The 27,864-nt window shown below is 34.7% G+C and overlaps 1 protein-coding gene and 1 long non-coding RNA gene across 16 annotated transcripts in view; one reads left to right on the top strand and one right to left on the bottom strand.

Annotated features, from left to right (window-relative positions):
* Positions 1-4,746, bottom strand: part of LOC140609945 (uncharacterized) — a 31,815-nt gene extending 27,069 nt beyond the window's left edge. For all 3 annotated transcript variants that reach the window (XR_012011717.1, XR_012011718.1, XR_012011716.1), the window contains exon 1: positions 4,236-4,746. This is a non-coding gene — a long non-coding RNA (uncharacterized lncRNA). The remainder of the gene's footprint in view (positions 1-4,235) is intronic.
* CNTN4 (contactin 4) overlaps positions 1-27,864 on the top strand; it is a 917,305-nt gene that overhangs the window by 298,871 nt on the left and 590,570 nt on the right. The gene's annotated exons all lie outside the window — the stretch shown is intronic.

Genomic DNA, 27,864 nt, shown 5'->3' with positions numbered 1-27,864 from the left:
AAATAGAATCAATAAATGTGAGTGATTTCATTAGTTGTGAAATATATTAAGGAGAAATGTAACAGCATGCTTCAGATAATATAATTTAATGTAGGCAGACAAACTGAGACTAATTATGGGGTTAGGTTTTCCCAGGAAATATTTATTTAATTAATTTCCACAATTTAAAAATTAGTCCTGCGAGGATTTCCTGATTCTCTGCCTTCAGTAAAGCAGGACCTTCTCTTTTTTCAAGCCATAACTTTTTTATAGAACTTTATTGTTAATTACACCATGAAGTATTTTTTCTTACTCTCAATATTTCTGTGGTAACCAAACGAGAAACTTGTTTCTATATTATTTTGAATTTTTCTCCATTTTTTCATGGTATCCTTGTTTTCCCTTGGACTTCATTACAAGGTTTTAGACTCCCATGTTTATTGCTGGACCCCTCCTTGCCACCTGATGTATATTTGTGTGTCTGTAGATAACCAGGTAATAAGTAATGTTGTTCAACTTCTGAATGATAGTTCAGTGAGTCAAATAGATATCTACATCTACATCTGTAAGAACATGATATTTCCAAAATAATAATAAAATATTAATGTTTTCTATATGGCTGTGTATATGTGATGGTAAAAAGTCATGCCTATTATAATTTCAAAAATTAAATATTTGATGGCATTTTGTGCCTGGAAGCAAAGAAACTAACTTCATAATGGCTTTTATTACATGTTTTCCAGTGACTACTTTGATATCATTTGAATTAAGATGTATGTAATAGAAACACTGCCTTACTCGCCAACTTTGCATTTCTAAGTGAAGATATATTCCCCTCTCTTCTCTTCCTCCCTCAGCTTAAAATTAACCCCATTTGGGGGATCATTATTAAAGTTCTCTTGTAGGATTCTTACATGTAGATGTGAGTATATCAAGAAACTAGCATAGAACATAGCACATGATAAGTAATCATTAGTTTTAATTTTTGTTCCACATTCCACCTTTAAAGTTTATATACCAAGCTTTGAGATGAAATTATTTGGCTAGTACCACTTTAATCAGCTTGTATTTGGAGTTAGTTTATTCTCCATATTCTACAAAATCAAAATTAAGATTTGCTTTTTATTAGACTTTGGAGATCCTGTTACATTTGGATCTCATGGATTTTAGATGAAAAATAGACCTACGGATCATGTAGTTCATTACACAGATGGGGAGTTGTTACCAATGGGCATCTTGAAGTGACATCATACAGCCTGGTAGCTGGGGAGACAGATACAGAAATCAGGTCTTCTAACTTCTTGTTTAATGTCCTTTTTAGTGCAACATACTTCCCCTGAGTTGGATTGATAAACGGTTCCTTGCTGATGTTCAGAAATCTCTAACATATTTGTGGATAATGTTATAGTAGCTATTTTGAGTATCACCCCAGAAGTTAAGATAACAAAAGACAGATTTAATTTGCATATGCTTTTTATGTGTAAATTACTTCACTATTTACAACTTTTTTTTCCTCTAATAATAGGTCTCTGTTATTTTGGTTTTTGTAGTTTTTTCAAGTGGGATGAGGGATGGAGACAATCCTAATAATTCAAGAAGTGGGAAACAAATAAGGAAAAGAAAGAATGTTTCATCCTTACTCACCTACCTACTTTGATATTTTCTTCAGGGATTATAAATCCATTATTTCTACAGTTAATAATAGTTTGCTCTTCAGATAAGCTACAAACTCTGTAGAGGTTAAAACTTTCAATATACAACTGTGGCTGTTTGTTCACCACAGTGCATCGCCAGGTAAACTTTAACCAAAAGCCCAAGAGACTGAATATTTTAATCCTACAGAAGCAGTTTTGTTCGCTGGCAAAACAGTACCTGGATTTTGAGTATTTCTCAAAGGAGCTAGGCTGGGAATTTAAAATATGTTAGAGCTCCTCAAGGGGCATAGAACATCTGCTGGACTGTAATCTAATAAAACAGAATTGGACAAAGATGAGGTCTCTGACATATGCTGGTGCTGGACTTATACTTGAACAGCTCAAGCAGTTTTGCTTTGATAAACTGATCAAGACAATGGACTTGTGGAAGCTGCCTCGCCAGGACAGCTGGACGCTACCTTCTGGGTTCTGCTCCCTGGTCCCCTTGCAGTTGAATTTCATGGAATTTTATCATGTCCCAAACATACAGTCTAAGAGCTGAGCTCCCTTACCATTTGTATTTGATAGATTCTTCCATCTGAGTCTGGGGATAAATATGAGGAATTTAACCAAGTGGAAATTGAATAGCATAGCAAAGGGAAATGTGGATTCAAACTTTGAAAAGTTTCATGTTCAAGGTTTTCCACCTCCATCTTTTTTATTTTAAGCAAACCTTTCAAGCTATCTTATGTCCATGATTTTCTTGTAAAATACAGCAATAACAATTCCCACTGTTTTTTAAATCCAAAGTATTTGAAAGTTCATACCCTCTGCAGGATAATGGAAATCATAGTAGTTCCTTGTGATCTTCTTTTTTGAATGGAGGAGGGCATTAGGTTGTTTGGGCTACTGTAACAAAATAACACCAAAAGGGTGGTATAAACAACAGTACTTTATTATCTCACAGATCTGAATGCCAGACATCCCAGATCAAGGTGCCGGGTTGGGTCCTTCTGAGAGATGTGAAAGATAGTCTGCTCTAGGCCTTTCTCTTGGCTTCTGGTAGTTTGCTATCATTGTTTTTTGCTCTTTGGTGTATAGAAGCATCACCCTCATCTTTACCTCCCTCTTTACACGTGTATTCCCTGTGTGTATGTCCAAATTGCCGTTTTTAGAAAAGACGTGACGTCACATTGGATCAGGAGTCTAGAGCATTCTACTGCATTATGAGCACATCTTAACTCTTTAGGTCACACCTTGAGGTACTGGAAATGAACTTCAACATATGAATTTGACAGAGGGGAGAAACATTTCAACCTACAATGGAGGATCATGGGAATTTTTTAAAAACTTCCTTTACTTAGTGTCCTTTTCAGTGATTGGGAAATTTGGGATTACCGTATTATTCTGTATCCTTCTGTTCCTTCATTCCTACTCTCTGTATAAACCCCAAACCACCTCCTAATGCATTCAATTTATAATATCAAAGTAGGAGACTATGTAGAGAGATCAGCATTAGAATGAAAGATTGTAAATCAGACTTAGAATATTAATGGCCTATGCTAATCTGACCGCCAAAACTATTTAGGTCAGTTTCTGAAAATCACTAAGTAATGTACCAAAACCTGATAACCGTTTTTGTATTTTTTGTTAAGTTTTTTTAGTAACTAGACGGAAATGAGACCGCCAAGGCAAGCGAGGGTCCAAGAACAGATTTTATTGCAGGCACCCTCGGGCGAGGTTCCCCGACTCACGGGGGAAAGAGAGTGAGTCGAGGAAGTCGCCCCAAGACAAGGTGGTAGGGGGTTTACATAACGTTGTAAGGCAGAACGGTTTCCTATTGGTTGGCTCATATGCAAAGGAAGGATTGCAATCCAACCAGTCAGAGTGACCCTCACTATGCAAAGGAAGGATTGCAATTCGACCAGTCAAAGGTGACTTCCTCCTCTGGGGTTTGAAGGGCATTGGGTTCGGTTGAGGAAGTCCAAAGGAGAGGTGTAAGGGTCTGCTCAAGCTGTCATCCCAAGTGGAGGTGGTGACAGGAACTTCAGCCATTTTGGCGTATCCGCCATCTTGAGGAGTTTCCCTTCCCGCCTGGCCCCAACATTTTTCATTTGCGAAAACTTCCATTTATGTCATCTCACTTAAACCAACATAGTTCCTATTTAAAGATGTAGAAATTGAAGTTCAGAGGTGATATAATGCCAAAGGTCATTTGTGTAGTTACCTGGGTTACATACAACCTGGGTTACATTTTATGAGAGATTATAAATCCATGTCTTGAGTTCTTTATGCTCTCATGTCATGTTCTCTTTAGAAAATGTAGGTAGGTAGGTTTGTGACTCATACAGGTCTCAAATAAAGACCAGTGAAATTGAAGAGTGGACCCTGTAAGTGCAGATTGTTTGTATCATACTTTCAATTTCTTCACTTTTCCACATCAAATGTTTCTGATTCTTATTATCTATCACTAGTGCTATGGTTCACATAGATTATGAGAAGAAATATTTCATTTTTTAAATCATTTTTCTTCTGCAGAAACCTCATGTATTTTTTTAATTGGTGCTTTAACAAATCATCACAAATAGAGTAACTTAAAACCGTACCCATGTATTAACTCACAGTTTTCATCGGTCAGGAATATGAGCATAGCATGGATCTCTGCTATCATTCTACAAGGCTGAAAGCAAGGGATCAGCAAGCTTGTTTCCTCTCTTCTTTCCCTCAGTTTCTTCCTTCCTTCCTTTCTGCAGCTGTAAGGGAAAATCTGTTTCCAGGATGATTTAAGCTGTTGGCAGAATTCAGTTTCATGTGATTGTAGGACTGGGATCTGTTTCCTTGCTGACTGTTCCTGCAGCCATTCTCAGCTCTTAAAATCCACATATATACCCTGCCTCATTATCCTTTTCAAAGGCAGAAATAATAGGTCAGGTTTTTCTCACATCTCTCTCTGCCCTCCCCTTCTGCCTCATTTCTGTGGCCTCATCTTTTTATTCACATGCATCTGACGGACTCTCCCACTTTCCTCTTTTCCTTTTAAGGACTCATGTTTTACATTGGGCCCAGTAATTATCCAGAATAATTTCCCTATTTTAAAGCCATCTGATAATCTTAATTCCATCTGCAAAGTACCTTCATGGCAGTACCTAGATACTTGTGTGATGGAATAATCAGGGAATGGGAATCTTGGAGGGACATAGTTAGAATTTTGCCTGTCATATCCTGGTAAATATTTTTCCTATTAAGTATTTTTCATGTTGAACAGCAATTTGCCCTTAAAATCATGGATTTCAGAGTTTACAAAGTACCTATACATTTATTACGTTACATTGTTTTCATGATATCTTTAGGGGATGCAGGTAATCATCCCCATTGCATAGATAAGGAAACAAAGACTCTGAGCTTAGAAGTTTTTCTCAGACATAGTAGATTTATAACTTAAAGCATATTAGAGTTCTGTCAGTGTAAAGAACATCTGCTAGTCCTTAGCCTAATAAAAGAGAATGGCCTTTATTTTAATCTTCCTGTTTTAATTATTTATATAATTGACTTATTATTTCTTTATTCTTTCCTAACTTGTGAATCCTCACAGTTTATAAACCAGATGCAGGATAGGTGAGGGGATTATTGGATTAGTAAAATATGCCTGGATTAAATGCCTGGCTCTTTTGACACTATCATGCATATATTTCCAAGCTTTGTTTACTGAGAGGACTTTGAAGCAGGAACACTCCTGTAGCAATGAGCATGTCTAGCCTAAATCTCGGTATTTAAATACCATTGTGTAAGGAATCTTTGGAGAAGTGGCTGATTCCAGGGCTGTGGAAGGAAAAGTACAAGATGAACTTGGAGTATCTTTGTCATCAAAGAAGCAAGGAAGTACTTAAAAGGTTGGGATCATGTCAAAGGACACAGGCACAAACATGGAAGAGCTCCCAGTGGCCAAAGCTAGAAAACTAGAGCAACCCAATAAGTGAGTAGAAGAGTGAATTTTAACCCATAGAATAAAAGAAATATCCATGAGCCAAAACTGAGGTAGATAAATAAATAGGTAGGAGAGAATATACAGCTCTTTCTTACGGAGGAATTCCAATGTAATAAAGAGGATGGAACACCATCATTAAACCATGGTAATAATTGTAGGCAAGGCCACCTGATGAATTCTGAAACTAGTGACTAGGAATTTGAGAAAGAACAAACTTTTCTTACTCTCAAATCAATCCCCTGCCCCAGTCTTTATTTATTACAAAGGAGGAAGTTACAAATTTATAATGGAAAAACCTTGGAGATACTGTCTGAACGAGGTGATCATGTTTAACATCGCTAGTAATGAGACATGGGATGTTTTGTACCCTGACATGATACCCTGAAGGGCACAACACTTCTGTTGTATTCTTGAGAAAAACGTATAACCACAATGTAATTGTAAGAAGGTATCAGCCAATGTACAAAATTACTCAAGGGACAATGTACAAAATTGTTTACTAGAACTTTTTATTATATTGTATAATAGAACAGAAAAAGGATAATAGGGAAAACACTGGTAAAATCTGAATAAAGTTTGTAGTTTGTTTCTTATTTTGATCAAAATACTACATTTATGTAGTTAACATGGAAAGGCTGGATGAAGAGTACATGGAAATTCTCTGTACTATTTTTGCCATTTTTTAGTCTAAAATAATTTTTTGTAGATTCTGATTCTTGTGTTAACTAGCTTTATAATAACAATGGGCAACTCATGTAACTTCCTTAGGTTTTAATTGACATATCTCCATAGTAGGCCTAATACAGAGCCTATTACAGACACTACATGTGAAATATAATTTATATAACATAATAATTGAAAGCAATGCCTTCAGAGCTATACAAATGTGGTATAAATCTTGGTTCTGCCATTAATGCTATGTGATTACATAAAACTTGTTTCTTAAGCTTTAGTTTCCTTATTTTTAGTACTTATAAGTTTACTGTGAGTTTTAAATATGGTACAGTAGGTAAGCACTTATTCAGAGCATCTGACATATTGTTATTATTATATATTATTTTAATATACTATCCTCTAAGAAATATTGATATAATAGTCCATATATTATATATTATTTTTAAATGATTTTTTTAATTTTTAAATTTCTTATCTAATTTCAGTTTGCCAACATACAACACCCAGTGCTCATCCCATCAAGTGCCCTCCTTAGTGCCTGTCACCCAGTTACCCTATCCCCCCCCCCCACCCCGCAACCTCCCCTTACGCAACCCTTTGCTTATTTCCCAGAGTTAGGAGTCTCTCATGGTTTGTTTCCCTCTCTAATTTTAAAAAAGATGTTAGAGTGAGAAAGAGAATGAGCAGAGGGAGGGGCAGAGGGAAAGGTAGAAAGGGAATGTCAAGTAGACTCTGCTGAGTGCAGAGTCAGACATGGGGCTCAATCTCAAGACCCTAAGATCATGGACCTGAGCCAAAATCAAGATTTGGTTGCTTAACTGAGTCATTCAGGTACCCTAATAATACTGCTTTTATTCTCATTGAACTACTAGGTTTTAATTATTATGTATTATCATGAACTTTTAAAAAATGTTTAAAATATAGATAACATATCATTTGCCATTTTAATGATTTTTAAGTATGCAATTGAGTGGCATTAATTATATTCTCATTGTTGTACCACCATCACCACTATTTCCAAAAGTTTTTCTTCATCTCCATAGGGAAAATCTGTAATCATTAAGCAACAACTTCCCATTCCTTTCCACCCCCAGCTCCTGATAAAGTCTGATCTATTTTCTATCTTATTGAATCAGCCTATTCTGTGTATTTCGTATAAGTAGAGTTATATAATATTTGTCCTTCTGCTTCTATTCAATGTCACTTTTTACTTGAGTCCAAGTTCAGTATCTATTGCTCTAAACATTATTTTCTATGCTTGTATGATTTGGATGATCAGGAAAGTGTTTTGTTAATATGTCATTTGGCAGATTTTTGTTCATTTATTTTTAAACCTAATTTAATAAACAAAGATTCTGCCAAGAAATTATATGTGAAAGGGTTCATTGTAATGTTACTAAATGTAACAAAATGATAACCTAAGTGTCCAATAGTAGGTGAGTGAATAAATTCAAACCAGAAGTGTTTGCAAGAAAATGGTGACTAATGATTTCTTGATAGTAAGATAACAGGTAAATTTTACTTTTCTGTTTTATTTTACATATTTGTTGTTTTAACATGTATTATTTTCCCTAGAGAAATACCTAGATACGAGAACAAATTTATATTTAGTCAACTGATCAGAACCTTTTTTTTTTTGAAGATTTTATTTATTTATTCATGAGAGACACAGAGAGGCAAAGACATAGTCAGAGGGAGAAGCAGGCTCCCTGTGGGGAGCCTGATGTAGGACATGATCCCAGGATTGTGACCTGAGCTAAAGGCAGATGCTCAAGTACTAGCCACCCAGGTGCTTCAGAACTTTATATATATACTATTTATATAGCCACTATTTGAGCTAAAATGTTCAAACTACTAATTAGAGTGTTATTAGTCCACGTATTATTTGTGAATCAGCACATAAATTTGTATATGCTTATACCAGAAGGTGAACCAAGAATGAAGAAAAACAAATTTGAATCCAGTGTTCTGGATTCCAGGACATCACATTAGTTCTTTGGTTTTTGTTTTGTTTTTGCATAAAGCAGATACTAAAAAATTAAGCATCTGAAGTATTTAGTTCATGTGTTAGTAGTATTTGAACCTGGCACTTACAGATAGGCTTGATTAATCATGTAATAAGTACATTTGCATCTGGAGAGAAGGCCCATAAAAAGGAAGTTATTTTTACTTATAACATGTTAGCTCAAAACAAAGAGGAATAAATATTGAGATTAATTAGTTTCCAGGTAGCTTCTGAGAAATGCATATATTTCTAAAGAATCATGCTGATATTTGACATACTTTCAGTGTTTTCTTTGCAAGTCCATTTTATACCCAACTTGATCTATGGATCAACCAGGATCTGCTAACTCTGGGAACATAAGTGCTGTAAATGTATCTCACTATATGGAAGAATGTCTTAAAACACAGAAATGTTAAAAAATACACAAAACACTGGAGTGAGATTTTGGTCATATGTGTATATTTTAGTAATCTGAGCCTCATGCCTCATTTGGCCACATCTGTTGCACTTGTGTCTTCGTCTGTCATTTGATATGATACCCCCCCTTTGGATCATGAGAAGTAAAAATAGTATGATATGTTAAAAATCAGTCAAAATGTCAAATTTTGATGTTTGATGAGTAGCAAATGCAACCATCAAAAGTTTACTTATTGCTACAAGCAGTTATCTTATTCTAAAAAGAGCAAGTATTTATTTTTTAAAGATTTTATTTATTCATGAAAGACAGAGAGAGGCAGAGACATAGGCAGAGGGAGAAGCAGGCTCCCCGCGGGGAGCCCAATGGGGGACTACATCCCAGGATCAGGACCTGAGCCAAAGGCACATGTCAAAGGCTGAGCCACCCAGGCATCCTCAAGAATAAGTATTTTTAAAAACAGTGAATTAAAAGTTTAATCACTGTATATGATAAATCTTCATATGTGATAATCCATATGTGATATATCTAAATTATCGACTACCACACTACTAATAATGTATGTGTATATTATATATGTAATGTATGTATATATGAATACACTTGTACATACATAAGAAACATTTCTGACACATTCACTTAAAATTTCACTTCTCAGCAGCATGGTAGTTGAAAATTATTAGAATGGCCAATCTATAAAAAAATACTGTTTTAGGAGTAAAATATCCGAAATCAAGTAGCACTAATTTTTTGTCTGTTTTCATTCTGGTTAGAAATAACTGTCTTATTCAAATAGTATATCACCAAATAAATATTTTCTGTACAATCTAAGAAGGAGTTTGGACTAGGCCATTGCTATATTGATATCCTTAGAGTTACATATCCCTTGAGACCAATTACAAGGGTTCACAAGGTTGTTTTTATTTTTGCTTTCTCTTGATGCCTTTTTAATGAGGCCTCCCAGTAAACAGCAAGCATGATACTTTCTTGTTGGAGACCTGTCTGCCGCCTTCAACCATTTATTACTAATACATCTGGGAAATGATTTATAAATTAAATATTAGGAAAATGTACTTGAGGAAAAAAAGTAGTAGGGGTATAATTTATAATTCTCATTTAGGGAAAGACATGCCAGCAATTTGCTAATGGAAGGACACCGAGAGTCACTCTTGGAACATAGTTATGTTTTATGTAATAAATAGACATAGTGGATGAAGGGAGTCTTCACTGTGTATGTATATTTGGGCATGTGGTTCATTTCAATAAATTGTGAAGATAGAAGTTCCCAGTTTTCCCTCAGAGTGACCCATTAGAAGAGTGAGAAATAATAAAGAACAAAACTGTTCTATCAGTTTATGTGCTTATACTTCCTCATGTGACAAAAATACTATATTGATCAATAGTAAATGAAAACAGCTTCCTCACAGTATAGAATGTGACAATAGTTGATATCACTGTCCTCCTGGTTTGAGTCAGAAGAGGTTTTAGAAGCTATTTTAGGACATTCCTATCATTGTACAGATGGGGAAACTGAAATCATGCCTGTTTATGACTTACTGAAGATCTTATAACTTACAATAATAAGCTTTGAAGGTTATTTTCAAGGCTTACTTTGTAATTTATTTTTGTACATATGTAGTAGATTTAGTATGATACAAATCTGCTCTTCAGCTAATCAGTCAGATTAGGTCTTTGCATTATGAGAGTATCTTTCACATCTGTATCATTAAAAGCAAATGAACCGTAGCTGTGTTTATGCACCGGAATTTAAGGGGAGCAAAATTATAGCTTTGGGATCATCTTCTAAAATTTTATGAATTCCAGGGAATTAGGTCACATTCAGCTGTAGATTATTTTAATAAAAATATTTGTTCCTCTTTTTAAAGTTCTGAAAATTTCCAGGTATCTTTTCAGTACTGCTATAAAGGTTGCATATAATAAATTTAAATATATAAGAAATGAATTCATAACCTTGGGCTCATAACCTTGTGGTCAACATTTATTTTCAGATCCCACTTCAATCTCTTTTATTTCATTTCTGGAAGAAATTTAGGTTGCATTTCAATATGAATTTCAAAGATATAAACATGTATCATATTTGAAAGAAGCATGCACATATATTATCTATATATTATACAATTATGAAAAACTGCATGTTTAAAATATGTATTTACTATTTCTGTATTTGTGTGTATTTACAAAAATATGTAATTTTATCTAATTTTAAAATATTTGTATACATACATTACTATAGGGACAGGACTTCTTGTGCTTTTGACCTCTGAACTGATAGTTGCTGAACTACAGTTTCTATAGTTCACTGGAATGGCTTTGTCAGTATCCATTTGTAACCATATCATGATAGGATTCTGTTGGATCACCGACAAATTTTGAGTATTAGGGACACCTGGATGGCTCAGTTGGCTAAGCGTCTTCCTTCAGCTCAGGTCATGATCTCAGGGTCCTGGGATCGAGCCCTGCTCAGTGGGGAGCTTGCTTTTCCCTCTCCTCCCCACTTGTGCTCTCTGTTTCTATCTCTGTCTCTCTCTAATTAATAAATGAAATCTTTTAAAAAAAATTTGAGTGTTGGAGAAGGGTTAAACTAAGTAACTTCACAGCTTTGCCATTTAGTAGTTTTATTTACAGACTTTAATCCACTGTTGGCTTACGAGTAGAAACATCAGAAATCAGTACATTTAAACATTTATCTTTATCTGATTTAAATCAAGTTATTTTTGATAAAATGCTGTCTTGGCAAGGGTAAGATGACAAAAGACCCTCAAATGAACTTTGTGGGACAGACATTGAAAATCTGTGTTGACAGCATGTCTCTGATTCATCCTTCTGACAACATTTGCAGTTAGAAGAAAAGAGTATTCTCTAAGAGTCATAGTTTCTAGATAAAGATTGTTACAGAGGCATAATAATTCCAAAAGATTTCCATCTTCTAACAATCTCTTGAAATTAATGAATAAAGACAATGGCCTTCTATTCATCTAATTTTACCATATCAGACAGTAGAAATAGAAAATGATTTAAAATTAATCCTTTCTCTTGACAGTTGTGAATTGGTGATTTTTATCCTCTCAGAGAATATTTGAAGATACATTTTTTATTCTCCTCTTTTCATATTCTGTCACACAACCTCATGAATTATATAGCCAGTTTCATTGCTGGTGGCCAAAATAAAACTGCTGTAGAAAGCTAGGGCGAGGTTACTAGGGTTCTGAAGAATGCACCAATGCTGGAAATCAATTTCAGATGTATTTTCAATGTCATTGCTTTAGAATACATGTCCCTTACTGAGATACCAAAAATCAAAGACTAGATCAGCTCATTCATGTGAATAAGCTTAGGGATAAATTAACTCGCTCTACTTTCATATTTAAAAAGCCCTAGTACAGCCAGAGACATCTTGGTCAAGCAAAACTAAGTGATATTTTTGCTAATGTGTGGTATTAAAGTGTCAGAACTATTCCTTAAGACCTTATTAGTTTAACTGTGCTTTTGGAATCTTCAGTGTTCAGAATAAGCTCCAGGTACAATAGCTGTATTTCAAAAAGTAAAATGACGGTGTTAATGTGATCAGTCTCTACCTTGGTTATTATTTAGTTAACTTGCAAACTGACAGGTAAGACACTTATTTTTTAGAAGTATTTACCTATTTGTTTAATATAATTCCTAAAAGTGAAGTCTAACTAACAAAATCCTAATTAAGTACATTTGTTCTGGAGAAGGTAAACTATTGAAATAAAAAATGTGAAAGTTGCAGCCTTCGAAGATTACTCTGTTTAGTTTTATAGAATGCTTTTTCTTTTTCTTTTTCTTTTCCTTTTTCTTTTTTCTTTTTCTTTTTCTTTTCTTTTCTTTTCTTTTTCTTTTTTTTTTAAAGATTTTATTTATTTATTCATGAAAGACACAGAAGGAGAGAGAGGCAGAGACACAGGCAGAGGGGGAAGCAGGCTCCATGCAGGGAGCCCCACATGAGACTGGATCCTGTGACTCCAGGATTACGCCCTGGGCTGAAGGCAGCGCTAAAAGGCTAAGCCACCAGGGCTGCCTTGGAATGCTTTTTCAAAAGGGAATTTTATTTTAGAAACTGGGAGTTCCACAATTATCCTATTCTATTATTCACTAGACTAATTGCTTCTTTTCTTTCTTTCTTTCTTTTTTTTTTTTAAATTCTATCTCCCTTCCTCCCTTTCCCTCTACGTCTCTTTGTGTCTTCTATTATGGAAAAGTAAGTCACTGGGAAAAGATACTGGATTCTTTTATTCTGTATATGTCCTATAAATTTCATTGTTTTGTGCTTTTCCTTTGATTCTTGGTAGTTGCATTTTTTTAAGATTTTATTTATTTATTCATGAGAAACAGAGAGAGAGGCAGAGACACAGGCAGAACGAGAAGCAGGCTCCTTGCAGGGAGCCCGATATGGGGCTCCATCCCTGGTCTCCAGGATCACGCCCTGGGCCCAAGGCAGGTGCTAAACCACTGAGCTACCCAGGGATCCCCAGGTAGTTGCATTTTGAGGCATATTTTCCCCCTTTCAATTTAAATACAGTTTACAACCTATAAAAAAATAAATCTGAAGTGTATAGCTCAAAATATGTACTCATTTAACTATCACCCAAATCAAGATAAATCCTGGTTTGATTAACTGAGAAAAGTTATCTTTACCACTTCCCAGTCAGTACCTTCCTATCCTGAGGCATGTGCTCTAGAGAGTAATTTTGCCTGTTCTTAAACTTCATATACAAAGAATCAGAAAAGTATGCACTTTTTTGCATCTAGCTTGTTTTGCTCAATGTAGTATTTTTTTTAAGATTCGTCCATGTTGTTAAATGTGTCAGGTGTGTGCTCTTTTCATTGCTGTATGTTGCTGCATTGTATGAAAATACTATTACTAATTTCCTTATTTACTTGCCTACTGATGGACATATCTGAAATATATTTCCACATACATTTTTCCTCCATTTTCTTGTCAGTTGTATATACCAATATGTGGTAGTGGTTTACTTTTCTATTTCTCATGCTATGAAAATTATTTTTAAAAAACTCAAAATACTTTAAATGTTCTTGAGATCTCAGAAATTATCTAGCAAGCTCAGGTTTTAAGACAAATGATTTAATTATCTTCTTTATATCTGGATGGCATAGTTGTACCACCTGCCAATCCCCTCCCCTGGTGACCATTCATCTTCCTTTTATTATTACTTTTTATGCCCTACCCTGCCTGCTTTCCAAAATAGAAGCCCTTTCACTGATTTTTTTTCTGATTTCTGAGAATCTTACATATTTTGGCACCTAGTACACACTAAGTAATATTTGATGAATTGATAACATTTCACTAGAGATTTGGGATATTTCATACAAATGTGTTCTCATTAAAAAAACAGCAAATGCTTCATTTTGTTTTAGCATTATATTAGAAATGGTGATATAATTAGACCTTTATAATGAGTACTAAGAGGAAGAGGTTAAATACAAAGGATTCCTTTTTTAATTGTCAGAATTGTTTAAAAGTACTTTGTCTTGAAAAACCTCTAAAATTGGTGATATCTGGGTGGTGCATTTGATTAAGCATAGAACTCTCGGTTTCTGGCCATGTTTTGATCTTCGTTGAGATCAAGCCACACATCTGGCTCTGTGCCCAGTATGGAGTCTGTTTAATACTATCTCACCTTCTCCCTCTACCCCTCACCCTCCACCCCATGCACTTGGACTCAGTCTTTCTCAAATAAATATTTTTAAAAAATGAAAAAAATCCTAAAATAAACTATACACTTAGATATCTTCCCAACCATGTGATAATCTTTATGATACAATTGGAAACTGAATATTGCATTGTGCTGTTTTAATTTTTATAGTTTTTTGATGCCTTTCTCTCACACTTCAATCATATCTCAATATATTAACTCTTTACACCCTTGCTATCACTCAAACCTCTTGATTTTCTGCTTTTGAGATTTTTTTTTTTGCTCTTGATAATCTTTTGCTGCATCCAGCAAATAACCATGTTAGAATCAGCATAAAAGCTTAACTCTGTAGGCTGTGAAAGAATCAAGTCCATGGGATTTAGTTCATGGAGTATGTAAGATGTATTTAGAGAACATTCTGAGTGAACTGAGGTCACGTGTTGGCAAGAAGTACTTCTCTAGCATTTAATTTGAACTTTGAGCTCAGAATAATCAACCTGTTCAATATGAACAACATCTTATAGTTTTTCCTATACTAAGTTTAGAAAGAGCATTAACATTTACTAAATATTCACTCAGAACAGTTAATCAGAGACCTTTGGTAAACTGTCAGTGCTTCTGTTGTAACATCCATGTTCTTCGTCTGGAAATCTCTCCTCTTTTCCATACCCTGATATTTTCATTAATAACATACATTTGGTTTCTTTCTTTTTTATTTTTTATGTCTTTTTTTTAAATTTAATTTATTTATGATAGTCACACACACAGAGAGAGAAAGAGAGAGAGAGAGAGAGAAAGAGAGAGAGAGAGGCAGAGACACAGGCAGAGGGAGAAGCAGGCTCCATGCACCGGGAGCCTGATGTGGGATTCGATCCCGGGTCTCCAGGATCGCGCCCTGGGCCAAAGGCAGGCGCTAAACCAATGCGCCACCCAGGGATCCCCATTTGGTTTCAACTGTAGATCCTTCTGTTCTTATTTTTCTCTTCAATTTTATTTAATACATTTATCATTATTTTGAATTTTTCACATTATTTCCATATATATACATACACACATATATATACACATATATATACACACACACATATATCTAATATCTATCTATCTATATATATATGTATATATATTAGATTTTATTTTTAGGTAATCTCTCGACACCCAACCTAGAAATCAAGTCACATGCTCCACTGACTGAGCCAGGCAGGCCCACCTCCCCCACTACTTCTTATATTTTTATTCATTTTTAAAAATATTTTATTTGTTTATTTATTTATTTTTAATTTTTTAAAATTTTTATTTATTTATGATAGTCACAGAGAGAGAAAGAGAGAGAGGCAGAGACATAGGCAAAGGGAGAAGCAGGCTCCATGCACCGGGAGCCCGATGTGGGATTCGATCCTGGGTCTCCAGGATCGTGCCCTCGGCCAAAGGCAGGCGCCAAACCGCTGCGCCACCCAGGGATCCCAATATTTTATTTATTTAGTCATGAGAGACACGGAGAGAGAAAGAGAGACAGAGACACAGGCAGAAGGAGAAGCCTGCTCCATGCAGGGAGCCTGATGTGGGATTCGATCCCAGGACTCCAGGATCACACCCTGGGCCGAAGGAAGGCACTCAACTGCTGAGCCACCCAGGCATCCCACTTCTTATATTTTTAATATCATATATTTTATTAATTTTCAAATTTTACTATAGATTGCTACAATATAGACATACATGACTCTGTGTGTGTATGTGTGCATACGTATAGTTTTGTTTTAGTTTCATTAATGTCAAGAAATGAGACTCCTCAAATGTCCAGGTCCTAGGCCTTTTGTGTTAAAATGGGAGCATTGCACTTTCTTATTACTGTATGCAATATTTGTTATAGTTTAACTGAGTTACTAAATGTGACATTTTGGTAACAAATTTTTTTCTGTATTTATGCATTATATTTACCTTGTAACTTAAAGCCAAAATGCTTAGTAGTTAAGGAAAACTCTAGAATCAGACTGTCTGAATTTGAATAATAGATACTGTACATGCTACTGTGTGACTTGAAGCAATTTAAATTCACTGAATCTTACTTTATTCATTTGTAAAAAATGATATTGGAACCTACCTATAAAGTTGTTATGGCAAATAAAATAGGCTATACCCTCAGAGAGATAAATAATAAATGTTAGCTATGATTAGTACTGTTCCAAGCACACAAGTCATTTTTATTCAAAATATGTACAAGATTCCATATGATTTTTTATACATATATGTAATAAAAATGTAGTATGTGAGTGAAATTAACTTACTATTTTCTGTAACTGAAATTGCCAAAGTGCTAAATCTTTTCACTGTTTGGTTCTTGTACCTATATTTTAGCGAAACCAAAATGAAATGATAATAGCAGCCATAGAAAAATTGTTTCTTGACTACAAATAATGAGATACTACAGTTTAAATTACTTCAACAATGGTCTTGATTGAATCTTTCTCGACTGCTTACTTTCAGAATCCAGATATTATTTCTAAGAATAACAAAAGAAAAAACTCAAACCTCCCTTTTTTAAAACACGAAGGCTTTGATATGGAGAGAATGCTTTAGGTGTATGTGAAAGAAAGATAAACATGGAATTTGTGGGGCATATAGGTGTGTCTTCCTAAATTCTTTCACTTTGAAAAATAAATTTTTCCTAATATGTTTCTCATTCTTTGATGATTTCTGCATAAAGCTCTGCATATAAAAATCTCTAAATGATATTTCTTTATTTGAGGACCTAGTAATGGTGCCTACAGTTGCAGTTTTTTTTTTTTTTTTTTTTTTTTTTTAGTTAAACATTTTATATTTGTGATGCTAACAATTCAGTGTTTGGCCTAATCCATACACTGGCATCCAGAATCTATATTGGTATTGTTAACTGGGTATCAAGGATGTCAGAGACTTAAATCTTCTTAACATAATCACTAGGAATGGTGCCTCCAGCATACTATTAATAAATGATATAGAGACATGGCTGGCAGACGGTGGGTGCAAGACTTTCCCAACTTGTGGAATTTCAGGATTTTCTAATAGAGTACAATGGCTGGTGGGTGCCTTTGACATAGCAGAGAAGTCACTTGAATTATTATTTAGATGTTTCATCCCGTCTATTAGAATGGAGCACATTTTAGGTGTCAGTTTGTTTCTTCTACATAACTTAGAATTGGGCCTTGCACTTATGTCCCACATAAATATTTCTCAAAAAATAGAATAAGCATATTAGATTTAAGAAGTACACTGAGATTAAAGGCTGCTTTAAAAATATGACAACAAAAATGGCATGTAGGCACTAAAGTATTAAGTAAAATGATTCTCACTAAAATATTAATAGACAGTTATGTTTGGGAATTCAAATGATTAAAATGTTTCTTTGTATCATTTTATTGTGATTATGTATTATTTACATACTCATAAATAAAAGAGTATACTCATAGTAAACTCAAAAGAAAACCTAAGAAACATTAACTGTAGAAGAAATTTTTTAAAAGTTTAAATGTGAAAAAATTGTCACACCTACATTTTCAGTGAACCTTTTTATATATTTAATTTTTGCTGGAATATGGAAAAAAGAAGGAAATCTTAAATTGTTTTTAAGGACTATTTATTTATTTATTTATTTGAGAGAGAGAGAGTGATTGAAAGTACAATGACTGGGGGCGGGGGGGGCGGGTAGAAAGAGAGGAGAAACAGACTCCCTACTGAACAGAGACTTGCTCCTAGGACCCTAAAATCATGATCTGAGCCTAAGACAGATGCTTAATTGCCTGTGCCACCCAGGAGCCCCTTAAATTATTTTTAATAAAGCCATCATTGCATTAATACAAAAACCTGCCAAAAGCAGCTCCCCAAAAAACACTTCAGATCAGTTATTTAAGAGTATAGTGTTGAGAATCCTATTTAGAACCAGCAATAATAAAATAATAAATGTTGAGTGAATTTTGTTGGAAAACTCAAATAGTATTTCAAAGTTAGGAAGCAGTTTCCTCTTTGTCTAAAGCTTTATTTCCAACATGTTAAGTATGACACAAGTGTCGTTTTAATCACTTATATTTTGGTAAGTGATTGAAAGAGCACACCCATATTTATCCTGTGGATGAGGTACTCTGACTTCTCAGGTTACTTAAAAGACTGCCACCTAATCAAACATTATAGTGTTAAACGTACTCTTCCATCTTTCATTCATGCTGAGAGCCTACTGTCTGTTATGTTGCTCCTACCCTTTGCCTTCTCAGCATGAGTGGCCATTCCAGGATAAACCATATTTTGTAAAAGTATTGATTATGTTGGCTTGTAAAGGCCCCATAATGTTATACCCACATCAAACCTGTGCTCTCTGAGTGAGAGAACTATAATAGCTGAAGCCTCCTGGTAATCTATATGAATTTTATAGAATTGGAGTTTATGGATCAGCTTTGTCATAGTGCAGAGTTTCATTGGGCTTAACCAGGTGTGGGAAATTTGTCAGGTGCTTTTATAAAGTCATAACATTTTCAATGAAGGAATGTGATGGCTCATTTTATAAGAATGAAGAAAATGGATTGAACATATCACATTATTTTTAGTCTAATAATACATATAAGGGAAGTAGTTTTGCATGGTTACTTTTCTGTCTAGCCATTGCTTTGACAGTCTGCTAGACTAGTTTCCCTTGCTTTTACTTTTTTCTTTGTTTTTTTCCTTTTGTATCTCAGTAACATAGTTTCTCTGGGTTTCATAAACTTGTAAACACTATGAAACTCCATTTATATATTGTAGTTGTTGTTACTGTTGTCCTTGCTTAATTTTACCTCTTTGAAATTTTGTTTGTAACTTACATTGGCATTGGCTAATTAGAGTTTTGGATTTCACCACATTTTCCTTCTTCAGTACCAACTCTGAAAGCTTAATAACCAAAGTTATGGGGATCCCTGGGTGCCTCAGCGGTTTAGCAACTGCCTTTGGCTCGGAGCGTGATCCTGGAGTCCCGGGATCGAGTCCCATTTCAGGCTCGGCATGGAGCCTGCTTCTCCCTCCTCCTGTGTCTCTGTCTCTGTCTCTGTCTATCTCTGTGTCTATCATAAATAAATAAATATTTTTAAAAAATAACCAAAGTTATACCCTATTTATTACTGTACTCAATATTTTTAAGTACTTGTGTGGATTTCAATAAAAGGTACATTGAGTACAAGAATTATGTAGGTATTCAGCAGCTATTTAATAAGCATTAAATTACATGCTTTGGGGATTTTAAGAGACATACGATACCATGATCTCATCTTTATACAGCCAATAATCTAGCGGAGAGAGAAATTAAAAATATATTAAGCAGATAATTATTTTACATAACAAAAGAGAACTTTTTTTGTAAGTGAATAACTAATTCTCTCATAAGGTCATTATTATGGGTCACCTAAACCCTCCATAAAGAATAACATCATTAAATGTGAGACTTTATAGATTATGTCACTTTATATTCTGACTCTACCATGTGTTGACTTTATGACCTGGGGAAAATTAATTTGGCTGTGCCATCACAGTTTGTGTCTTTAAAATGGGGACAATAGAAATATCTGCCTAATGTGACATACCTGAAGTCTAGCTTGAATGTTCATAAATTTACATAAATGATAGTAGGTAGGTAATGCAACAACCCTGTATTACAAGTGAGAATGTTGATATGTCAGAGTTAGGAGGCTGCTCATAGCTGGACTGGCTTTCTCCCTTAGTGGACATGATATTTGTTGACTCTTTGGTGCCTCCTCATTTGAATTCCCAAGTTTGCCACTGTTGATTCTGAAAAACCTGTGTAATTTCTGATATAAAATTTGTTCCCTGACTTAGTCCTGCATTGGTTTTGCTGCTTTTACTAGAAGTTTCATAGTTTGGTAACTAACCTTTTCAACTGAGGGGTGGTAGATAGGTTATAAATAATGGCTTTAGCCATCTAGTATGTGACATGTTGCCCCCACTCTCTTGATATTTATCTGTCCTAGACCAGACAGAGGCACATTTGGTTTCCATTTCTCCTCTTCCCTTCCCTTCCCTTTTCAGTGTTAAAGCAAATGTGTTTGTGGATATGTGAGACTAAGCCCATCAGGAGTGGAAAGTGTGTGTAGTGTCCCATCTGGCAATTATTTGTTAGATAAATGGTGGCAAATCAGGAGTAGAATCCAGTCCCTTAAATCCAGTACACTATCTATTGTATCATGAGCCAACCTAGAACATTAACAATCACATTTTGAGTTGGTTTCAAAGACTACAAACTCAATCACATGATCTCAATCAAGGTTTGAGTTCAGAAATACTGAGTTTGCACGAAGCTCTTTTCATGCTTTGCTCTGGGGTCTTGAACAAGGTAGTGAACACCTTCTGCCTTGTCATCTGCTAATATTAACAACTTGCCAACAGATCTCTTAGAGAGTGACTGTAAAAAAACTAACAAAATGAGATTTGAGCAACCTCTTGAAAATAGTATTTAGGGAGTAGTTACAAATGCTAACTAAGACACATGGTTCACAACATCAGACTGCTTACAGCTCAGGTACTGAAATTACTACTAAGTCATCAGCAACAAAGAAATTTCCTCCAGTAGCAAATGTTGACTTCCTGCCATGTAATATGCTACTTACCATTGTCCAGTGTCAGCAGAAAGCTGTCTTGAGCAAGTAGTTTGGCAGTTGCATTTGTGTATTTAATAACTGTTGATAAAGCTGAAATAAAGAATCAGTAAAGAGATTCCACTTTTGTAAAGCACATCCACAGTTTAAGCAAAAGGAAATCATTCAACACATCTGATTTAGAGAAAACAGGAGGTACTATATTAAGAAGAAATAACACATAAAATGATACTTAGGACATTGAGTTGAGGAAAGTAATCACTATCATTTTTAATCAGTGTTGGCTTGCATTTTGAAGGAAGGGAATAATTTAAACTGCATGATGTTCGTATCCATATTTAGAGAATCCCAGGAGATGAAAGAATCTTTAGACCCATGGGATGAAAGAAGCTATGAATCCTGGACACTGAAGCCCAAAGAGATAAAGGACTTAATTCCTTTAGATCTTGTGGAAAAGTAGATTTGTTTAGGTTTGCTTCAGGAGTTAGGAATAGGATTAATAGGTAGGAGTTAAATGGCAACATGGTTCAAGTTTTATGAAGGATTTTTAGAAATTGGATATTCCCAACAATGGGGAGGAAAAAGCTGCTTTGAATAATATCGAATGTTCTATTATTGCAAGTAATCAGTCATGTAACAGATAGCCTCCTGACATGAATTATGTACCAAAAATTCCATTGGATAAAAAACTTGGTTATCATCTACACTGTACTTTATTTAGATTTCTATATCTTAAAATATTCAACTTCAGTAAGATTTTATAAATTTAAAATAAATAAAGGTAATAAGATCTTGAAAAATCCTACAAAGGAGTAAAATGTGGGCAGGGAAATGATTTCTGGAGATTCTCATGTATTCAGGATATAGCCAGCATTTATTTGTTCCTAGGCATGGGATGGAATAAACTGATCTCCTTAAGTCCCTTCCAGCTCAATGATTCAAAAAAAAAAGCTGGCATTTTAGTGAAATGTAATATGGATGACATAATATAACCTAGGAAATAGAAAAGTCTGCAACTAAAAGATAAAGCCCTTATATGTCAAATAGCATTGTGTGAATAAATCTAAAACGTAATTTTGAACCAATTTTAAAAACTTATACTAACAATCATAACGTGGTGTCATGCAGAAGATGAGGAGGAGCAAAGGATATGTTGAGGGAAACCTGCAGATAATCAAATGTCTTCTTGTATTAAATAAATTCACCAAATCTTTAAAAGAGTAATCGCATGTATCCAAATGTGAGTGGTTTCCAGGATCTTTCTCTCCGTCACCCACATACACAAACATAAGCACACAATCAGCTCAGATATTTGTTTCCCTTATGGTTTCAGAACATTGAATATTTATAATTACTATATTGATTATCATAACTCTGAGTTGCAGGTTGAGTAATTCTTAGATGTTGATTCTGTCAAAAGTCATAATCACTGGGTAGCGTGGTGTCTGGAAGGCAGTTTGGCATGTAGTTTTAGAGAATTTGTTGAAACACTGCCATGATACAAGTAGACATTGTAACCCCCTATAGCTCATGCCATCAGTAAGTACCTTGCCCAAATGCATCAGACCCTTAATTGTGTTCCTAAGGACTTCAACCCACTAGTATCTATAGCCATGTTCCTAAGGTCTCTTTTTTCCTGGAACGTGTGAAATTGTGCTGCCTTTGTATATAACTGAGCTTTAAATGCTAAGAATTAATATCCTCTGTGAGGAGCCCTCAACCAGTGACTCTAAGTGGTGCTATGTTAGTACCCTAAGACTCCTACTATTCAGGTGGGATAATTCTTGAAGATATGTTTTTACAGGACTTCCCAGAGTTTCTCTGTAACATTTTTCAGTGCATTCACTGATTTAATACAATATTCTTTATTGGATATTCTCACTGCCTTATGTGTCATTCCTTTCTTTCTTTCTGGCATTGTCAGCACTTCTTAAATAAACTAGTTATATTCTAGTACTTGTCTTAGAGTCAGCTTCTGGAAGAATCCAACCAATCTAAAACATCACATACACCCAGCTAGCAAGAGCAAGCCCTCCTGAAAGGGTTTATAGAACCAGTGCTTACTTCAAGGTACATTCCATTCCATTCCCAGTTTAGGCATTTTATGTCACCCTAACAGTCAACATCCCACAATAATCAACACCTTGTTATCAAGAGGTAGCAGAGAGGGAGCTTTAGGGTATCTTTAAAAGGGTTTTATATGTTAATTTTCTTTTTCTGCTTACTCTAATATGCAGCACTAGACAGCCCTTAAAGCCCTTTTTCGTATCTTCACTGGGCATTCTGTTGAGCAACACTTGTGTCCTCACCAAAGTCTTAACATCAAAGAAAGAGCAAACATAAAGGAAACAGGGAGAGCAATGCTTAAATTTTTAGATCAATTTGTGTTATCTAGTGAATCCCCACTGCCCTTTGCTCTGAGTGCCAAACCATTTCCATTCAATCAGATCTTTTTTCATCTTTCTGCAATGTAGAAACAGTAATAATCCAAGCTTTGGTTTCAGTTCTGTTAACTTTGTTTTTATAAAATGGAAAGTGTGAATTTGACAGTGCCTATGGTTCCTTCCAGTCCCAAAAAGATGTCTTCTTGGGATCCCTGGGTGGCGCAGTGGTTTGGCGCCTGCCTTTGGCCCAGGGCGCGATCCTGGTGACCCGGGATCGAGTCCCACATCGGGCTCCCAGTGCATGGAGCCTACTTCTCCCTCTGCCTGTGTCTCTGCCTCTCTCTCTCTCTCTCTGTGACTATCATAAGTAAATAAAAATTAAAAAAAAAATTTTTAAAAATATGTCTTCTTTACTATTTGTAGAAAACATGGACGTATTTTCAATTATAAATTTTAAATGCATTGTAATAGTGGGCTCTATTTGGATTCCTACCAACAGGTTTCAGGAAAACAAAGATTTTGATTATTTTCTTAAATTGAAAGCCATTAAAAAATAATAATAAATAAAAATAAAAATAAAAAAAAGAAAGCCATTGTTCGCCCAACTGGTTTCCACTGCTAATGTCGCCTTCCCTATAGATTGTTGGTATTGGGATCCAGTAACTTATTTTAGCATTTCATGAACCTCTATATATACTCAAAATGATTCACAATTTTAGAGGCTGACTTTAGCTCTTTGTCACAAAGTATAGAGTTTTTTGACATGAAGGAAGGGCCATTAATCTTCTGTTGTTCCTAGCGTCTATAAATGATGTAGTTTCAAAGGGATACTAATCACGTGAAATGGTAAAAGGCTTATCGGTAATGAGATAGATTTCCTGAAAATTAGTGAGTACCTTGTTGTCCAGGAACTAAATTTCTTTTATCCTTATCCTTTTGACACTTGTCCTAGATTTCTAGTGCTGAATTTGAATTTCCACACCAAACTGGAAAAGCAGCATTGCCCTCTTTTTTGCATTGACTTTGGATTTTAGCATGTAAGTTGATGCCATTGTTTGTAGTGAGATGAACTTTGAATGAACTCCAACAGTTATGAACTGATAACCAATAAAATAAATAATTGATACATCTAAAAACAATCTAACTCCTAGAAGCGGCGTGCCTAAGAAGCTTCTGTTTAACTGCCCTCTAGAAAGCCTCTCAAGTTTTTGCCTTTCTTTTTTTTTTTTTCCAAATGGATGATTTTTGACAAACAGACTCCTAAGGGCAGTCAAGTGTCAAATACAAAGTTATGGCTGGTGTAGCTGCCTTTGGGATCACATGCTCCATTTATTCATTATAGAAAGCTCAGATGCACAAACATGTGGTGCCATTTTATGTACCTGTCAGTTTAGTGCACTTAATGAACATTGATCATGCTCATTCAGACACATTACTTCATGCTGCAAAGAAGTTAGTCATTTCTGAAAGATGTGATAGAAACTTTCCTTTTCTACAAACTGCCTCTGTGAAATACTTTTTACTAAAAATAAATAGACTTGACTAAAACAAATCTTTAATTTCACTACAAAAAAGTGTTAATTAAAAATTTATTCTAGTTTTGTTAATATAAGTCCAGTAGCTTCTACTTAAAGTTTCAATGACTTTGAAAGTCATTAGATGGCTATATGGATATTTCATGTTTTATAGCTTTGTTCCAAAAGTCATTTTGTGTCCTTTTAAAAAATATTCTTTCAATTATAAAACTTCCTACTGGTTCATTTTACCATTTAAATATTGTGTTGAGTACACTGATCAATTGGTGCCAGATTTATTATCCCACATTATAGTGAGAAAAATACTTATTATTACCATTTGATTTTTGCATCCTGTCAAAAATCTCATAAAAGGAATAGTGCAGGGTCTTATAATTGGAAGATGCCATTTTTTGAGTGATATGTTTTTATATTCAATTATTATTGAGAACAAATTTTTTAAAATGTTCACTTTGCCCCAATTAGAGATGCACTTTACTTAGAAATGATTTGCTCATAACTGTTGGGAAAATATCTTAATCAGTTTTGAAAAGGCCTAAATACACTTACATTATTCTGTGTTTTTATTTCAATATTTATGTTTATTTGTTTGAGGTTCCCCCTCCCCCACCTTGAAAGACACTATAGTGGAAGAAGACAGATATGCTCAAATTATACTGCAGACTCACCTTAACATCTTGTGTTTTTCCAGGTTGCTGATGAAAATTAGAATTAAATCATGATGCCAAGAGTCCCAAACATCCAACTTTTAGATGTTGATAATATCATAACATAAATTGAGCATTCCAATCAGAATGTTGTACATCATTAGAAAAAAATCTAAAAAAAAAAAACTAAAAATAAAATAAAATTAAAAAGAAAAAAATCTAGCATTTGTTTTTGTTTCTCTAAACCAATTTAAAAACATTGAACGTATATATAATGACATATATTAAGGATTATTCATTATAGCTTTCTTTGTCATGCAGGAAAATGGCAAATAGTCTAAGTATCTATAAATGGAGGAGGAAAGTGGAATATTATAAACCCATTAAAATTATAAGGCAGGTTAATAAGTTTTGATATGAAACAATGCACATGTCCACAGAAAAGCAGCATGTATAATACTATGTGCATTATGATGCTATTTATGTAATGAGTAAAAAATGTATGTATATCTTTATATATGTATGTAGATGCACAAAATAAGTTTTGAAAGCAAATTCTTTTCCTCTGGAAGAGAATGGGATGTAGAGCACTGAAATGAGGATTTTGATCTGTAACACCTGCTTTTCTTTACTAAACTAAAGCATGAAACTGAATTTTGTGTAATTGGTAATAATTGAATTTTTTTTTAAAGAAGAAAACCTGTGGAACAGATAAGAGGAGTCATAATCTGATCCACAAATACTTATGATGCATATTTTGTGCATCAGTCTTTATACATAAGTTTTTGTGTATTGCCATTGGCAATACAATGGAGAGCAAAGAGACACACTGGTTCTGAGCCAAAAGATAAAATAAATTGATAAAACTGTTATAAACATATATATTAGTATATAGGAAAAGTACAGAGATTTAGAAAAGTTTATAATTATCTGGTCAGTGAAGCTTTTCTGAGAAAGGAATTCTTATACCAATATGTGAAACCTTAGGTCTAAATAAGCAAGAATGCTATTTGTGAAGTTAAAATAATGCAAACATTAAAGAAAGAGGTAAATAAAAATGAAATGTATAAAGTATTTCTTAAGAAATAGGCCAGATTATCCAGTTTATCCAACTGGCTACAGTTAATTTGTAATGCTTTGCCAATGGCAAACCATCCAAGGAAATCAGTGTAACTTTCACTGGACAAGCAATGAGCCAAGCATTATTGAAGTTAGTATATCTTCCCTTGTTCATTTCTGATACATTACGAGTCCTAGCCCATTTGAACTTCAGTTGACTGTTATTGGCATTATTTGGATAAATGAACAACTCTAATTGCCCAAGACATACCAAACATTACCTAAACTGACTCTCCTGTCTTTCCTTCCTTTCCTTCCCTCCTTCCATCCATGTGTTCCTTCATTCTTGCATCCAGTAAAAAATATATATGGAACAACTTGTATACTCCAGATACTGGGAAAAGCAAACATGATCCTTATGCTACAAGTTCGTATTAAATTGTAAGAAACAGATGAAGAATTAATATTAAGTCACAAATAGAGATTAATTTTGTGAGTAATAGCGAAGCCTACTTCATTTGGTATATTCAAGGAAGGTCTTTATGAGGAGGTGACCCTAAGCTGAGACTCTTGCATTAAAAAGAGCCAAGTATGGAAAGAGGAAAGGAAGAGCCATGTGTAAAACTCTTTAGCTAGTAGGGTCTCTGGGTTAAGCATCCCACTCTTAATTTAGGCTCAGGTCATCATAACAGGTTCCTGAGATCAAGTCCTGTGTCAGGTTCTGCACTTAGTGCAGAATCTGCTTGTCCCTCTCCCTCTGCTCTCCTTCCCCCAACTCATATTCTTTTTCTGAAAATAGTCTTAAAGACACACACAATAGCAACAACGTAGGAGCTAGGGAAGAACTTGGGAGTATTGGAGCAATGAAACCGAGTGAACGTGAATGAAAGAACAGTTTCAGTTAAGGAAGGATCGATGGGATGAGCACTGGGTGTTATTCTGTATGTTGGCAAATTGAAACCAATAAAAAATAAATTTATTATTAAAAAAAGGAAGGATCCAGCCCCAGAGTGGTGCAGTGCTTGGGGGAAAAAATACTACTCAGGCATTCTGAAAGCACAGCTCTTACTGAGACAATGAAAGATCAGTCTGTTTTGTAACTTCCAAGGTGATACTCTATCTTGGAAGGAATCATTGAGACTTAGATGTAGAAGAAACTATAAAGATAGGGAATCAAATCATTTCCCTTTTGAATACACTTTGTGGGTGGAAGTCTGAATACTCAGACTGAAGTTCTCCATC

This window comes from Canis lupus, chromosome 19 (assembly GCF_048164855.1).
Source record: "Canis lupus baileyi chromosome 19, mCanLup2.hap1, whole genome shotgun sequence".
NCBI lineage: Eukaryota > Metazoa > Chordata > Mammalia > Carnivora > Canidae > Canis > Canis lupus.
This window is presented reverse-complemented; position numbering and strand designations above follow the sequence as displayed.